Source organism: Cryptomeria japonica, chromosome 8 (genome assembly GCF_030272615.1).
Source record: "Cryptomeria japonica chromosome 8, Sugi_1.0, whole genome shotgun sequence".
Taxonomy (NCBI): Eukaryota; Viridiplantae; Streptophyta; class Pinopsida; order Cupressales; family Cupressaceae; genus Cryptomeria; species Cryptomeria japonica.
The window spans coordinates 667,745,732-667,763,821 of NC_081412.1; the positions used below are offsets into that span (position 1 = coordinate 667,745,732).

Genomic DNA, 18,090 nt, shown 5'->3' on the forward strand with positions numbered 1-18,090 from the left:
AGAGGGAGGAGAAAAGAAAGAAGGAAGCAGATGAATCTGGGAAGAGTCAATGGAAGAAGGAAGGAATAGGAAGTAAATAAGGAAGTGACTCTTCCAAAGTTGGGCAGAAATAATCAAAGGTTGTGACTCTTTCAAAGGTTGGTCATTGTGAAAAATTGTGACTTTTTCGAAGGGCAGGCATGTTGAAGTGGTGTGACTTCTCCCTCACAATGGAAGATATAAAGGGAAGAAGATCTCATTTGAGGAGGGGGAAAACAAAGAATACTCTTCTGCTCTTTGCAGACTAATAAGCAGACCCAAAATTACAGAAATCAGAACAAATGAACAGCAACTGGATTAACGTTGGGCAGTGATGTAATTGAATTAACAAGATCTTTACCAATATTTGTAGCAGCAGATAGATCATCAGCAGAGATACTCGCCCACAACATATCGGATTAAATACTCATTTTTCAAGTTCGTGTGGTATGCAAGATTAACTTCTTAACACATCTGTGTTATGTTACAAGGGCACCCTATTGCAATCTTCCCTCCAAGCACTATATGAGGAAGTAGAGAAGAAAGGGGTCCTCAATCATTAGGGGAGAGAAGAATAGCACAATGTATGGGAATAGTGTTGGGGTCATCTTCTAGGTATGTCACCTCATGGTATATGACTAGGGAGTCCTATGGGGCCAAAGGGGTACAAAGGGTACTGCCTTTGGGCTTAGAAAGGATGGACTTCCAGAGCACCCTATTGTGAATGCTCCTCATGCTCTCTATCATGGTAAATGGATGTATTAAGAATGTTCAATCATAAGAAGCAGGATAGAAATGGCAAGATTGAGGGGAACAGTTATAGGACACCACACTGGGAACTTCTTGTGATGTATTCACACATCGCCCCATTGCAAATGGGGACCCCTGCTTTTTTGCTTTCTAGGTTAGTTTTCTTTGTGTGGCCTTTTTGGTCTTGGCTATTGATCTTTGCATTGGAGAGTTTCTAGAGAGCTCATTAGGATAGGAGGGTCTGCTTGAATTGAAGTGGGTCAGTAGGTGGTCTAGGTCAGGGTCTTTGTTGAAAGCTTCCTCTTGGTTAGGCCTGGGGACTTGTTTTTGAGGTTAAGTCTTGATTGAAAGTAAAGGAATCTTTGTACCTTGCCATGAGTCTAAGTGAAAATCCAAGGGTGGCCTTGCCTTTAAGACCTATGTCATTCAGTCAAGGAAGTGAATGAAGATATGTGAGTAAGCCTTCTCAAGGATTTTTCCTTTGAAGGTTTGAGTTGGTCAAGTCAATGGATGATGAAGTTCTTGTACTCTAGGTGTTGATTGGTATGAAATTGACCTATTGATCCTTAGAGAATGCCTAATGATCAAGTCCAAACTCAAAAGTTTGACAAAATGTGAAGAATTTGAGCTATTAAGCCAAATTCGCTCCTAACCCTTCCAAAGGTACAGGAGCGAATTTTTCAAATGAGAGAATTCTTCCTTTAATTTGGATGGATCCTTCCAATTCAAGGCCTTGTTTGATATAAATTCACTTGCCTATCCCTTTGGAGGAGTGTAATTATGAGTTTTAGACTTGGAAACTTGTCAAAGAGTGGAGAATTTGAGTTAGATTGTCAAATTCGCTCCTAACCCTTCCAAAGGTACAGGAGCAAAATCTTCCAAGACTCCCTTTTGACTCCTATTTTGGACGGAAATTTCACTTTGAAGCTTGGATTAGAGGAAGATCAAGTTGAGTTCACCTTTAAAAATGAATTTAATCACACTTGGACTTGAAGATTTGATGAGGAAGATGAGAATTTGAGCCCTAAAGACAAATTCGCTCCTGACCCTTCCAAAGGTACAAGAGCGAATTTTCCTAAGACCTCTATTCTTGCTTCCCATTTGGATCAAACTTGTGTCTCCAGGCTTGGATTGGTAAGAAATCAGCTTGAGCTTGCCCTTAAGAATGAATTTGAACAAGGTTGGACTTGAAGATTTGGAGGAAAGTTAAGAAAATTGAGCCAAGAAGCAAATTTCGCTCCTGACCCTTCCAAAGGGACAAGAGCGAATTTCCTTAGATCTCCCTTATTGGCCCTAATTTGCATCATAAACCTTGTCCCTATGGCGTGATTGAGAGAGAATTGATGTGTACAACAAAGTGAAGTGATGAAAATGTGAGGGATTTGAGCAAAATGCCAAATTTCGCTCCTGACCCTTCCAAAGGGTCCAGAGCGAAATCCTCCAAAGGACCTAATTCCTCACTAGAGACATTGAATGGTGGTCATGCATGGCAAGAAAAGGATTCAAAAGTTCAAGTCTTAGACAAAGTTATGAGAAAAGAAGTGTGAATTGATCCTAAAGGAGTAAATTCACTCCTGACCCTTCCAAAGGCTCCAAAGCGAATTTCTTCAAGAAACCTTGTACCTTGCTCAAACCTTTGAACCAATCCATTCCTAAGCATTTTTTAAGGCAAATGACTTGATCTTGATAAGGTAAGGGTGAGAGATGAAGTTCTAAGAAGGAAGAATTGAGCAAAATAGCTATTTCGCTCCTGACCCTTCCAAAGGGTCCAAAGCGAATTTCATCTAAGCTCCTGACCCTTCCAAAGGGTCAGGAGCGAAATCCTTCAAGGGACCTCTTATCTCACTCAAACAATTGAATGAATCCCATTTCGAGCAGATTTGAGAGCGAATTGACTTGATTGTGATAGATGAAGGGTGGAAAAGACAAATCCAAGGCAAGTTAAGTATGAATAGAGCTTAAAGGCAAATTCGCTCCTGACCCTTCCAAAGGGTCCAGAGCAAATTTTCCTAAGATCCTCCCTTTTGCTTCAAATATGGACTAATTTCATGCCTTGGAACCTCAACTAGGACGTTATCATGCCTTGGAAACAATTGAAGTAAAGAAAAATGATGAGAAAGTGAAGAATTTGTGCAAAAATGCAAAATTCGCTCCTGACCCTTCCAAAGGGTCCAGAGCAAATTTCATTATAGATCCTATCCTTGAAGAGGGTCCAGAGCAAATTTCATTATAGGTCCTATCCTTGGAGAGGCTCCAGAGCAAAAATTTCATTATAGGTCATGTCCTTGGAGAGGGTCCAGAGCGAAAATTTCATTATAGGTCCTGTCCTTCCAAAGGGTCCAGAGAGAAGTGGATGCTAGTGCGTTCTTATTGATGGTTTGAAGTGAGAAATACCATGTTAGGATGAATATATCTTGACACCATCTTTTGTTTGTTTTGCAGATCTACAAGACCAAGTTGGAAGGAGATCAGGCAAAGACAAGGACGACCTCCTCAAACCTCATCATCATCAAGGACACCTTAAGTGCAAGGAAGAAGACTAAAAGTGTTAAAGACTTCAAGTGTCGAGGAATTGCAAGCAATAGAGCTAACCATCCTCAAGGACCTCATTGTATCACATAGAGAAATCACAAGATATCAGAAGAAGGATCATACAAGCACTTCAAAGAGAGATGAGCTTCCAGAGAAGAAGGAATGACTTGACCATGAAGAAGCCTCATCAAGCACAAGAGAATCAAGGAAAGGTACATCATTCATCAAGTACATCAAGGAAGGACGACGATCAACCAAGGTCAGTGCAAGGGTACGTTGAAGAAGCAAATAGTTTCAGAAGAGTTAATCAAAGTTAGCTTCTCAGCATCACCAAATTGAGTATCAATAGAGATACAACGTTCCTTGATTAAGCAAGTGCCAGACAAGGTGGCATCCCAGTCACTGTTCCTCCAATCAGAAAGGTCCACATCAGCATGTCCAGATTCGATGAATCACGCTTATGCATGAAGGCACAAACTCCAATGTACCTACCCCTATTTCCTATTGGTTCTCAAACATTGAATGTAATTTTCTCATTGGCTAAAGGAGTTTGTTGTAACAAACCCTAATTAGGGTTTTCATCTTGTAATCCTAGCCATTGATTGTAAATCAATCAGAGCCATTGAAATGTAAAAAGCTCTCTATATAAAGATTTGGCTCTTCATTTGTAAAGGTTAATAGTTGGTTAATAGTTAGTTAATAGTGGTTAGAATAGCTAATAGTAAGAATAGCAAATAGAATAGCAATTAGAATAAAGTAGGAGGAGAAGGCAAGAGATTGTTGCCCAAAATTGTAAATAAACTTCATTTTTCATTGAAGTTATGGTGAAATGTGTTGTTTCTTGCAATACGCATGGTTTCTTGTGAGATCTTCATATTATATGGTAGATAATTAGATTGAATGGAGAAAATTGTTGAATGCACTCATGTGGAATCCACCTAGTCCATACCACTAGCCTCTTACTGATTGTAAGGGCGCCCTACGTGGTCAACTGACATTGAATGAGCTTAATCTCGAATTGTTATGCATCTATTGTTCATGCATTAACTTGAATGGTGATCAATGTCTGATGGTGTAACGAGTTGAACATATTCGAAGAATCCCTTAGAAGATTGCACTGAGTTGGTGTCAAATTGTTCAACCTGATGGTGAGACCCAACCCAGTAGGACTCCACCTAGTCGTTCATCTATCTTCTTACATTCTAGGTCTTAGATTAGACTCTCTAAACCCTGCACCTTTTGGTTATTTCTTTATTATCCCGATTAGTAGTTAAGACTCAGATTAAACGCTCAGACATTCGAACGTAAGTCCCCTTGTGATTCCAACAAAATCATATCACACCAACAGAACTTATCCACACGTAGAGACCCTACATATAAGAACCTTGGAGTTATTTCGATTGATCCTTAGGCAAATCTTCAGCATTCAGATAACTTTGTTCAAGAGAGGATAAGATACCTTGGTATTTTATTCTATGTTCGCATGTGCATAAAAAACACATCAACAGAACTCCACCTCATATCGATGGCAAAAGCCACATGAGGCCAAGGGAGGGATAAGGTCTGCCCTTGGGCCTAGGGTAGAGGATCTCTAGGGCACCCTATCAAGTCATCCTATCTTAGCTCTTTTATGGTTGAGCCTTCTCAAACTGGTTTAAGTAATCTTGTGATTAGATCTATATTTCTAATAAATACTTACTGCTTTCTAATTAAAGAGATCTGTTTTATGAATTATGATTATGAAAAATTCCTAACTTGTTAGCAGGGTCTCAATCAAAGTGAAAGGTCTTCTCTAACCCCACTTGTTTATTTGGAAATTGAGAATTAGGGCAAATTTAGAGCATTCCCAATTAGTAGACATTACACACACCTCTTCCTAATAAGCACAAGCAAATTGATTAATTCATACTTCTTTATTATAATCAGTGGCCTATTATTTTTGGGGCTACTAACACAACCTATTCTTGCAAATCGATTTGATTAAACATGGTATTAAGTAATGATTGTGGCTGTTTGATTTCTACATGTTATGGATTGATTAATTCATAATCAGTGGCCTACAATTATTAGCACTGCTAACACAACCTATTCTAGCCCATCGATTTGATTGAACATGGTATTAAGTAATGCTTGTTGCTGTTTACAATTTCTCTATGTTATGGATGTGGATCGCTGGCCTCTCATATTAATAATTGATAATAATCATTGATTAGACATAATTATTCTTGCATAGAATCGCCGATCATGGGCTTCTGTTTAACTTAGTTAATTAATAATCATCAGCATTGTTTTATGCAAACCGTTGCTATACTTGTTGTCTTCAATAATTGCTATTAGTAACATTATCCACAGCTGTCATCTCAAGCGTTGATGTCTTTACTGAATTGTTGATGTTTATTCAATGTTTTAACTTGTTTGAAGTTGATACGTATCAAAACACAAATTGGCCCTTCAAGGAATTATTATTTATAAGGATTGAAAGTTCGGGGCATCACAACCAACTCCATTATAGAACTATGATAAAGTTTGATCTAACATAAGCAATTTTCACCTCTTACAATTTTCCAGATCCTCTAACAACAACCAACTTTCCAAACTAATACACTCTCATGCATAAAAGGATGTCACAGTTGTTCAATGAATGTCCAGAAATTAATGTTCTAAACTATGTTGCCAGTTCAATTTCTGGCTTGGCAGTTTATCAAAATTTATTTCCCCAGGTTTGGCACAGCTGGATTCAGCCTACAATATACACATACATATATGAATATAAACTGATAGATTATTTAAAAAATATATACAAAATTAAATACCGAACACAGCTGATAATCAATAATTTGATGTCCTTTGTTAAATGTTCAAGATAAACCAATTCAAATCATAGTACTCTTCATCGAGAGCATCAATGTCATCAGCTGGTTGAGTGGAACCACAAGCACACTAGTGCCACTCCACTAGTTCAACAATGCAAGTGACGGTGTGTAACAGCCTTGAACCCCTCATCCTCAGTTGGGATCAAGGAAAGTTGTTGGTCGGGTTCTTTTGTAATATTTTTTGTTGAAAATTATTTTTAAAGGGGTGCCAACCAGGTTCACCCAGGATCCTGCCCCAGGCCTCTGGATTCATGTATCAGGCTGAATCTAGAGGCCCAGAGCAGAATCTGGATGAACCCAGGCTGAAAATGGACTAGGATCAAAACCCTAGGTTTTTTTGGTTTTTTTGAGTAAATCCCTTCCCACATGTACCACATTGCACAAAATAACCTAAAAATTTAATATAATCCAAGAAAAGTATACTGTGGTTAACCTAAATCTTTCAATAATACCTCATAGAATATGATGTTCTAAATAGCTAAGGTTTTAAGGTAATAACAGTTCTAAAGGTAACCATATTGTTTGGTTCAACAGTTCCCCCACCCACATGTACTGCACGGTAGACATTTGCTAGAATTTATTTTAGTTCAAGCATTTTTTACCTATCAAGAAATTTCAGTAAAAAAACAAATACAGTAACATTAATTTCATATTCTTCAATACTATCCCATACCTTGATGTTCTAAATCACCAAAACTCTATGCTGAATACACTTCACCTAGTAAACAGTACATCTGATACACCAGTTACCCTTTCGACATCTTGTACAAAATTCCTAAATTGTAGTTGAATGCCAATAATTGTTTAACCTTTGGTGCAATATGAATAAAATTAGCCAAACACAATGACATTAAATTCAAATTCTTTAATAATACTATTCAAAAGATATTCTAAATAAACAAAACTCCCTGCTAAAAGGAACCTTAATAAGAAGCCATAACATTGTTTACGCTACTTGCACTGCAATTGTGTACCACAAGGACTAGGAGCCCTAATTATACCATATCATAGGTTAAGCTACTCATACTGCATTAACGTGCCAGAGAAATCATAATAATAATTCATATTATGGGTTACACCATACACTACACTCGTGTACTTCAGATACTCCTAAGAACAAATCATATCATTAAGTAAAAGGCTTCTGGAAAAAAAGCTCTGTAAATTCAAGTTTTACAATATTTCGGATAAACTGTGTGATCCATCATCAAAATAGTAAAAATCAAATCTTTGCTTACAATGCACCACACTCATTTACCTGTCCTTATAATAAACCCTATCATTGATTATGCCACTTTCACTACACTTGTGTACCACAAAAGTCATACTAATAAAGCATATCATTTGATACGCCATTAGACTGTGCCCATTTACAACATTGCAGACATTTTAGGTCCCAGCATTTAGAACAGACGATCACAATATTCCAAAGCCTTTAGACAAAACTGTCTCTGAATCCACCCATGGACATGTCTAAAAGACTCTTCTAACAATAGGCTACCTCTTAGATGTTCTGAACATCTAAGGTAAAATAAGTCATAATAAAGATGTCATTCGGTATTACTTTTTACATACCCACATGTACCACATTGCATAAAATTTGCTAAACTCTAACCAACCCAAGCATTTCAAGCCTTTCCAGCGACTTGTTTTCCAAATTTTGACAGTTGAATATTTTTATTTTAAGATTTTCAAATTTCCATTCCGTTAAGTAATTACACTACTATCATTTACCAGGGCCTGTAAACCAACAAAATATCTGAATCGATCATTAAGACAGCGAGAAGCCATGTTCTAAAACATTATAAATCAAAATTTTAATAGAAAGAAAGAAACTGATAATGAGAAAATTCAAAATGAATCAGACATTCCTTTACATCTCAAAATAGCCAAATAATTGAAAAAGAACAATCGAAGCGTCAAAAATATATAACATACCGTTTTAGCCAATCACTGACTCGCCTCTAATGTTATCTGAAAATACTTCGAAAAAGATGAGTTGCATTTGCAGGCTTGCAACTAGATTTTAAACTAGGGTTTGGAGGGGTTTTGGGCTTAATTAGAGGAGGCAACCCTGCAAATGCATTTTGTGTGTATAGGTTTTTAAATTTATGGGAATACTTTGGTGTTTCTTTTAATTCTTTTTCCTGGAGATTCCGTTGCTTTCCCATTTTGCTGAAGTCGCAAGTAGGGATTAATTTTTGGGTTTCCCACCATTGAAATTGTCGGAGAGAGTAAGTTTCTGTTTGAAATAAATTTAGTTGAATAAATATTTCTTGAGGTCTTCTTTTTATGTTTATCGGTTATTAAAAAATATAGGAATATTGGCTCCTCAACAAAAAGAGATATACCTAGGAATATTTAGCTTCTCACCAAAAAAATTATTTTGAATGTAATTTGCTTCTTTTAATTGTATTTTAATTTTGTTAAGGTAATTTCAAATGATTATTTTAATTGATTATTAAAACGAAAAATGATTCTTTTAATTGAATATTAAAAAGAAAAATGGTAACCCGTTAATGGGTCCTGGAGGGTTAGTCCCCTTTCGGAACCAGCAAAAGACGAGGCTAAATGGGAACCGCCAACAAAGGAGTGGATTAAAATTAATTTTGATGGGGCCTCTAGGGGGAATCCGGGTATCTCAGGAGTGGGAGTAGTTGCAAGAGATGATAAAGGGGTTATCCTATTCAAGGGGGCTCGACGACTACAGAATGGGACAAATAACGAAGCGGAAGCACAAGCGGCACTAATGGCTACGGAATTGGCCATAAACATGAAAGTGTCAAAATTACATTTGGAAGGGGATTCCCAAGTGGTTATCAACGCAATAGTGAAAGGTAACACCCCTTCATGGAAACTATCTCATTGGGTGGAGATAATTCGCGAAAAACTCACCTTTTTTGAAGCTTTTCAGGTTCCCCATATCAGGAGAAGTGCTAACGCAGTGGCGGACCTCCTCTCAAATGTTGGATGTGATATGACATGCCAAGTGGCCAAGTGGTGGAAGGGTAATGGTAGTGTATGGAAGTGGTATTAATGCAGTTCGTGAAGCTACAAACCAGTAAGCATGCTAGACGGCTCGCAAGGACGAGTAATCACTATCATTGGCATAATAATTAATGTGGCAGTTCAAAAGCACAGAGTCATGGTTCGAGACAATGGCAGTGGGCAGGAAATCTGTCGTGAAATCTCTTTCCATTTATTTCACAGATCATGCATTTATACCTAGTCGCAAATGATGGCAGATTTATAACTAATTTGAAATTTGTGCAATGTATTCACCAAAAACCGGATTAATGAAGGTTGTTTGTGTCTTTGCAGTTTAGTTTTTCTGGTTTAACAGGTTGCGAGCAGGTTCAATGGAGGTTAATTTCACGCTCCGAACTAAGAAGAAATTGGTCCCTTTCCTAGGAACGATTTCGGACAAGCGTCTGCAAGGTCTTTTCAAATACAAGGAAGATAAGTTGTGGAGTGCTGCTCGGTTAATGCTGGGGGAGGAATTGGTGCATATCCATTTCCGGTACAGAACAAATATGGAGGTCTACTCTTTGATAATGGCCTGGGCGTGTGAATTCAAGCCCGAAGTGGAGAAAGTCAAGCTAACAATGAAAAAGCTTGTTGATGGGGATTACTTAATTAACCTTGATTCCATCCTGGAATGGGTGATCCCCCAGATAGGAATTCGCATCTGGGAAGGCGAAGCAGAGGAGGAGATACTACTGTTTGTCAGGGGACCAAAGAGTCGTTTAAAGGAGCAATGCAGGGAATGAGCTCGCATTAGCTGGGAAGCCATGAAGCTTTGTGTCAAGTTGATATGAACAGATGAGGTCCTTAAGGCACTTAAGGTGGTGGCGTGCATGGAGGTGGGAAGAGAGCTCCGGGACCGATTCGAGGAGGGGAGAGCGGTACAGTTCCTAGCTAGCCTGGAAGGTGACCCAGACTTTGGGAACTTGGACTGTATTCCGAAGATGAAGTCTGAAGCGGCCAAAGGGAAAGCCTTGGCGGATATTGATGATGAGGAGAGGAAGATGCCGAACCAGAGCGACTCGGATTGAGCGGTCACGGTGCAAAAATCTGTGTATTTTGCTTTCTGCCTTCGTTGGTTTTTAAAAAAACAAAAACTTTTATGGATTACTATAATATTTCGTGCATGAATGCACAGTACTGTGTTACTTTTTTTTTCTGTTTTTGTTGGAACTCTGCATAGTAGGTTTGAACTGAATTTGGGCTGATGTAGATATCCGTTTGGCCCTTGTAGATTGTAGCTTTTTTCTTGAAAATTGTAGCTTTTTTCTTGAAAATTAATATATCCAAAATTACCGATCAAAAAAAAAAAAAGAAAAATGGTGACTTAATTAGACTAGCACTTCCATCTAAAGGAGGTGCAAGGTTGTGCGGATAGGAAAGTATTTGCAAGTTAATATAGGATGGATGCATATTGTTTATTGTGCTTATATTTTTTTAGTATAGTTTTGAAATACACACAATATTTCGTGAAACGCGAGAAAAATAATGGAATTATATATTTGCTTGTAGTTAATTAAAACAAAGATTTGCAACATTTTCAATTGTGAATATTTTGTAATTGATCACAATTTTGAACAAAGTTCCAACTAAAAGTACAAGTAATGCAAAATAAGAAAAAATTAAAAGTCGAAGATCACTATATTGATGTGTGATTTGCCCACAAAGTAGCTTATTTTGAAAGTAAAACATTTGAAACATTTACATAGTATCTAAATCAAAAAATAAAATGGACAAGTAAATATGATAAGAAAGTGTATTTTATTGTCTATATATTTTTTTAGTACAACTTTTAAATACATACAATATGAATATGGATGGGTGCAACTTATAATTTAAGCCGACAAGCTATACAAATTATTTTTGTAATACAAAATGTTTTTACAATGTATGAAGACAATTATAAGTCCTCAAAATCTTTTTTAAATGTCATCCCAACTCTCTCTGAATGTCATCTCAACTTTGTCCACTATCAACCTTTTCATTGTTATAATAGAAATAAACCTCATCAAGGCTCCAATGACAATTTAAGCTCTTCAAAATGGACAAGAAAACTTGTTTGACACTGATTGATAGCATGTTGCTTTCACGATTGCATTCTTTATAGTTTATATGCCTCTAATTTAACAATGCACCCGACCACCTTTTCACTTTCCATGGGGTCTCATTGTGCTCTATCCTCTAATGTGCATCTATGTTTGTCCAAAGAGAGCTCTTCTAGTGGTGTTCCCTATACTATTCCTAGCACTTCCATGTTTTATACTTCTAGTTTTCCCTCTCTTCATAATTGTCTTCTAATTTGCTTAGGATTGTCTAGCTTATCTTTGTCTCATATTATTGTCTAAGACCATGCATACTTCTCACAAATACATGAAATGTCTTTATCGTTATCACATTTGATCTGCAAGCTTATTTAGCAATACCCTTATAGCCTCTTCCTTGTATTTATTTTTTGTGACCCCTTTTATTACTTTCCTTTTGTTTCAACATGAACATAACTGAATTTTATGCATCTTTGTCAATTTACATAGTTCATGTTTGGCATGTGCTTTTATTCCTTCTCTTTGGTTTGAATAATTTCATGTTGAAAACCTTCATGGCACATTATGAACTACACTAAGGGTTTTAGAAGATTTTGACAACGCTTTTTACATTAGACAACAAAGAGTATCGTTATCCTTTTTCTTTGTCTCTCAAACTTTATGTTTATTCTACCTTGCATTCAACTGACTGCCATATATTTAACTTTGCCTTGGCCTGTCACTTAGGAAGTCTTGTGCATAGCCTTCTTGTATTCTTAACGATCACACAACACTATTATCTTCTCATCTATATTTTTGTCATTTTACCCATATTGACACTAATATCAGTCTCCTTGCAGTGCACTAACTATGCTCATGAAATCCTCATCTACAATCTTGAAACTTTGTCCTTTGGATGATTCACGACCAACCTTACTAGCTTGCTATGTGTCTCACCGTCATTCTTTACATTGTTGAGTCCTATCTTGTCAATTGTCAACACAATCCATATGATTTAAGATATGCCATTATCTTCCATAGGTCTCTATCTATACTCTATCTTGCATTATTATCATAAGAGTTGTCATTAATATGTATGAACCCCGCCATGTTTGTGTTAAGTCTCCTTGACAATACACTGTTATCTTTCGCTCTTCACAAGCCTAGGAAATACTTCTATCATTTCCATTTTCTTTTCTATTTGTACCATGCTCTACCCTACTCTAGGGTGCTTCTATCTCATGTTAATCTTAGTGTTTATTTATTGTACCCAAGACTTCATGGCAATAAATAGTCATCTTTTCTCTCACTATCATAAGGAACCACTCTATTATCTTTGCATTGTAACATTCAACCTATCCTCTGCCACAACTATATCCCCTTTATCTATGGTTATTTCTAGCATGTTATGACTATGCTTACTTTACTCGTGATCGTCTCCATACCTTCTTTCCATTGTTTGCTATTAATGCAGCCAATGTTTATCATTGATACATTGACATTTAAGGCTACTTTGTCTTCTTCAATCTCTTCATGGGACTGCAACACATCTTTGACATATGTTTGGCATATTTTTAGCACTGTCATGTACCATTAACATTGACCATTGAGTCATATGTTATGTGTATTTTTAGTCTTTAGGATTGATGAGAGGTCTAGAAGCCTCTCACTATAGTTTCAAGCTTAATCAATGTCAATGGTTTGTTAAGGTTTTTGATAAAACTTTGCTCCAGCAGTCCCCCCAGTCAGTAACCAAGCAAAGCATATATAGGCAACTCATAAGAAGAGACAAGGTTGCCTATAAGAAGAGACAAGGTTTATGGCAGAAACCCCTTCTCCGATAGACTCAAATGAAGCAAAATGAATATACAAGACTTTGCAAATGCATAGACCTTGGAAATGTATGATAGATCCTAAAAATATTTTCATGAAACCATAGAAAACTTGACAGAAATCCATGAACATGCTAATGGTTTTGTACTATGCTTTTGAAAACTATCTTCAAGATACTAACTTTTGATGAGGATTTTAACGAGGGTTTTGACTGTCACAGGAAAGTTCCTTTATTGACGTTCATATTTAAGGAAACTTATAATGAGTATATTTTGACTTTTGAATGGAACTCCAAGCTCCTTCCATAGTGCAGGCATATAGCTATTACATTGAGCTTTTCTAAGATTTGCAAGATGAAGTGGTACTCTTAGGATGGACATTACATGATGATTTTCTCTAAGTTTAAGATCTATCTTAAAAAATTCCCCTCCAACTTGGTTTGATGGATTTCCATACCCTGTTCCATGCTCCAATTTTGGCACAGGCAGGGAGGATGCCGACAAACGTTGTAGAATTTGGCTTTGCACCTGCCAATTTCATTTTCTTGAAAGTTTCTAAAGCCTTTTCAACAAATCCATTAGGTACATATCGTGTGATCATAGCATTCCACGAGACCACGTTTCTTTCAGGCATTTTGTCAAACAGTTCTAGTGCCCTGTCGATGCTTCCACATTTGCATGCATGTCTACAAGAGCATTTCCAACTATAAAAACTGACAGAAGCCCTCCTTCCATTTTTGTATAATGGATGTCCATACCCTGTTTCAAAGCTCCTATTTTCTTACAGGCAGGGAGTATGCTAGCGAGAGTTGTGGAATTTGGCTTTACCCTGCCAATTACATTTCCTTAAAGTCTCTAACGGCTTTCCAACAAATCCAATTTTTTGCATAGCCTCAGTCATAGTAGTCCATGAGAATAAATTTCTTTGAGGACTTCTGTCGAACAAGTCACGCGCCATGTCTATGCTTCCACAATTTGTATTCATGTCTACCACGGTTGTCGGAACTACGACCATCTAACAAAATTTTCCAATACTTAACGGGCATCCACTAAATTCCCCCACTTGGCATACATGTAAATAAGCTTAGTATGAGATGTTGTGCTTGTAGCAAACATGAATCGCCTGTGAGTGATGGAAGAGTGGAATTTTTTTATCTTGTGAAAGGGTGATCTTGAGAATACGTGTCTGTAATAATTGAAGATATGTAGAGCAATCTTCGGAGGGGTTGTGTGTAGTAAGCAGAATGTGTAGCGCAGGTGGAAGCGAGAAAGTTTCAGCTGCCTAAAAGTTGTTTTTCTCGGCAGCTGAAAGGTGTTACAAAATATATTCGATCAACAATGAAACTATTCATTACCACTATACCAAATTCAAGGCAAATTTCAGGTGCGAGACAAAAATATCTCTGACATTGAACAGTAATTCATGCATGACAAAAATATTTTTTGACAAGTAGGTATCATTTAAAAATACCTTCATAAGCAGCATGTTTCAAGCATGCACATGGATTCTAGAATCATTGCTAGGTTATATAGATGAATTAATATGAGTGTGATTAGATGTGTTAGATTTGTTAATTTAAGTTTAAATAGAAATGATTATTTTTTGTGATAATCAATAATCCTTTCTTAATATTTGATTTATAGATGATTGAAATGAATATTTTTTATATATATTTACATAACATCAAATCACAAATATTTATGTAAAGTTGATTTAGGAAAAAAGGTAAGATGGGACTAGTTAAATGCTTGACTTTGATTTTACAATTAAGTGGATAAAAATCACAACTAAAAGGAAAACTCATAGGCACAACCTCGATCAAACAAACAAGTTAGATCTACATCTTACATGATTAGATTGTTGATAAGGATTAGATAATGATCATAATCAAATAGACAATCTAGTTAGAATATGGTTTTGCAAATAGATGTATTGAGATAAGTAATAAACATAGGGCAAGATGCAAGAAATACTAGGGATATGAGCATAACTATGCACTAAAATGTGTCATTTGTGGCTATATGAATGCATTAAGATGTTGCCACAAATTAGGTACAAAACTAAATGGTAAATAAATCAAGGATACATTTTTCACCATCACATTTTGGTGCATGTGAATCTTTAAGTATGAATCATGCATCCCCGAGTATGCTCATTCTCAAACATGTGTAGATTAAATTTAATAAATAGATAGACATGTGGCCCACCAAAGGATGGAGATTCTTATTTCAAATATGTCATCCATGAATTCTTAAAATATGAAGATAAAATATTTTATGAGTAGCTTTTGATTCACAAGTAAATTAAGCATATAAATAAAAATGTTTAGTGATCATGTATGCTTCTTCAATTAATTTCTCTCATAGGATGTAACTCATTGGAGGAGGATCTTGTTAGATATATCAATAATAAACATAACCATATAAGAATATTGATCATAGAATACATCATGACAAAATCATTATCATGTGATCAGTTGATAATAAATTATAAGCATGTAACTATAAATCATTGAAGACAATAAAAGCAACAAGGTAAATCAAATAACTGAAATAAAACATTAGTTATACCTTAATACCTTAAAACATCCATTACTCCTAGGATCGAGCTTGTAATAGAATTTACCCAAAGTCTCCAAAGGACTTGCTCTTGCATAGGATGATTTCAATGTGGAATGCTCAAGAGAAATTTTAGCATAATCTTGGTAAGATTAAAATCTCACAATGACAAACTAACAACATAGAAGTGTAATAAAAACTTGATGGAAATGAAGGGTGAGGGATTTGGTTTATAGTTTCTTAGAGAGATGGATGGATAATCAAGATCTTGCCACAATATCAATGGCTCACAAAGAGTCTTTCTCTTGAGAAAGAGCAAGAGGACAAGTATCACAAGAGGGTTACATGGGATAGGATGGCTAAGGGAAGGATATTTGAGAATAAAGGAGGGAGACTATGGTTGGATTTCTAAAAGGGGTAAGATTGACTTTTAAAGGAGGTGGGAATTTAAAATTAAATTTTATTAAAAGAGGGAGGTGGCACCATATAAATTTAGACTAAAAAGGTGGCATTTGTCACGTTAGACAGAGGGAGTGTGCAAGATTGTCACGTGGATTGGGTCCTACTAGCCCTAGCAACTGCTTTGTTTGTTCTTTTTTTATATGTAGGGACAATTGGTTGGGCTTTTGTGTTGAGAGTTGGAGGTCATTATTTTTCTAATTGTGAGGTAAGTTTTTCAATCTATTGGGGTCTTTCTATTACAATCGAGGTGCACTAATACATTTGGACTAGATTTTCAACTGAGGTTTCCGACGGAGAAGGTATATTGTGGCCAAATTTGATTTTTTTTTTTTAAATGCTTGCATTCGTCGTAATTCTGACGGTAATTTCCCATTTGGTTTTGATGAAGAAGGCATTAGAAATGAGAATTTTCTTTTTTTCAAAAAAGTGCTTGAGTTCGTCGTAATTCCGACGACAACGACCATTACTTAAAAAAAAGAAGAGGGGAATTCATTTGTGCATTGCAATCCCGTGTAGGCATCCGTGGCGACTTCAAACCCCAAGAACATCAAACCTGCGTTGAAGGCATTTGTGGCATTGCTTGCAATCCCGTGCAGGAGGTAGATTCAAATTGCCCTAGTTTTTGATTTCATGCTGCAAAAAATATACATGTGGTGGTTAATTGCCCTAGTTTAATCTTGTAAAACTATAGAACTATGATTGAGGAGTGAGCATTCAATTTTGTAGCAGCAATCCCTTGCTCCCGTATACGCGCGTGTTGATTGTTCACATGAGATCGCATCTCTTTTGCGGCATCGTATCAAACAATTCACGAGCCTTGTCCATGTTTCCACATTTTGCATTCATGTCAAGTAGGGCATTTGCAAGTACAACACCTAACAAAATTCCTCTATTCGTTATGCTTTGATGGATGTCCATACCCTGTTCCAAAGCTCCCATTTTTGCACAGGAAAGGAGGATGTTGGCAAAGGTTGTGGAATTTGGCTTTATGCCTTCCAATTTCATTTGCTTGAAAGTGTCTAAAGCCTTTTCGACAAATTTGCTAGATTGTTTGGGAATTCATCTTGGGTCCACATCATGGATTCAATAGCTTGATTATGAAGCTCTCTCATTTTGGTGTAAGATTTTCCATGAGAATGAAAATTTTCAAATGAAGTTCCCTAAATTTAACCTTGGAGGGGCTTCAACTAATGTGCCTTTTCAACTAGCACCTAAGATGGATGAAGGGAAAGCCCCTATGTTGGATGGGGGAGCAAATAAGGAGGTTATTATTCCAAATAATCCTTGTAACAAGGGAAGACAATATAATATAACTCTCAAGGATAGATAGGTTGATAGGATTTGTAAATGATTTGATGATATGAAAGATTTTGGAAAGTAAGAGGTGATTCCAAAAGGTTGCATTCTAGACTAGGCTCTTTGGGGGTAGACCAATTGATATCTAGGCAGGATGTCAATCTTAACAATTTGTTGGTTTAACTTCTTGTCACACAAATGGATAAAGATTAGATTTATGCGGTTCCTTGTTATTTAGAGCCAACTAGGAAAAATGAGGTGATAACTAGATTGGCCATAGTTTATTGCTCCTCCATCGAAGATGAAGGATTTGAATCTAGGAAAAGAAATAAATTCTCACCAAATAAAATTAATTGGTGATAATTTGATGGAGTCATGGCAAGTTAAAACCATAGACTCCCATTTCTCCAATTCTCAAAGATGATTGTTCTATCTTAGAATGTAAGGGGCTTTGACAACCTCCCTAGACAAAAAGTTATTTGTGGTTTTATTAGAGTGCATTTTGTAGATGTCATGTATATTCAAGAGTCAAAGTTGTCATTGGAGTGCATGTTCAATACTACTTCCAAATTGTGGTGGAGGTTTCAATGCCAGTGCATTGGTGCATAGGATAGTGTTGGGAGTGCATTTTGTTTATGAGACTTATGCAAGATCTCTTCACTCTGGTGTCTTTCTAGCAAACATTCTATGTCTGTGGTTGTTTCTATTTTCTAATATTTAATT

General features: G+C 36.5%; 1 protein-coding gene across 2 annotated transcripts in view; it reads right to left on the reverse strand.

The window, feature by feature from the left end:
• LOC131054839 (uncharacterized) overlaps positions 1-8,434 on the reverse strand; it is a 31,373-nt gene extending 22,939 nt beyond the window's left edge. For both annotated transcript variants that reach the window (XM_057989456.2, XM_057989455.2), the window contains exon 1: positions 8,112-8,434. The gene's annotated coding sequence lies outside the window, so the exon portion shown is untranslated. The remainder of the gene's footprint in view (positions 1-8,111) is intronic.
• Between the last annotated feature and the right edge of the window lie 9,656 nt (positions 8,435-18,090).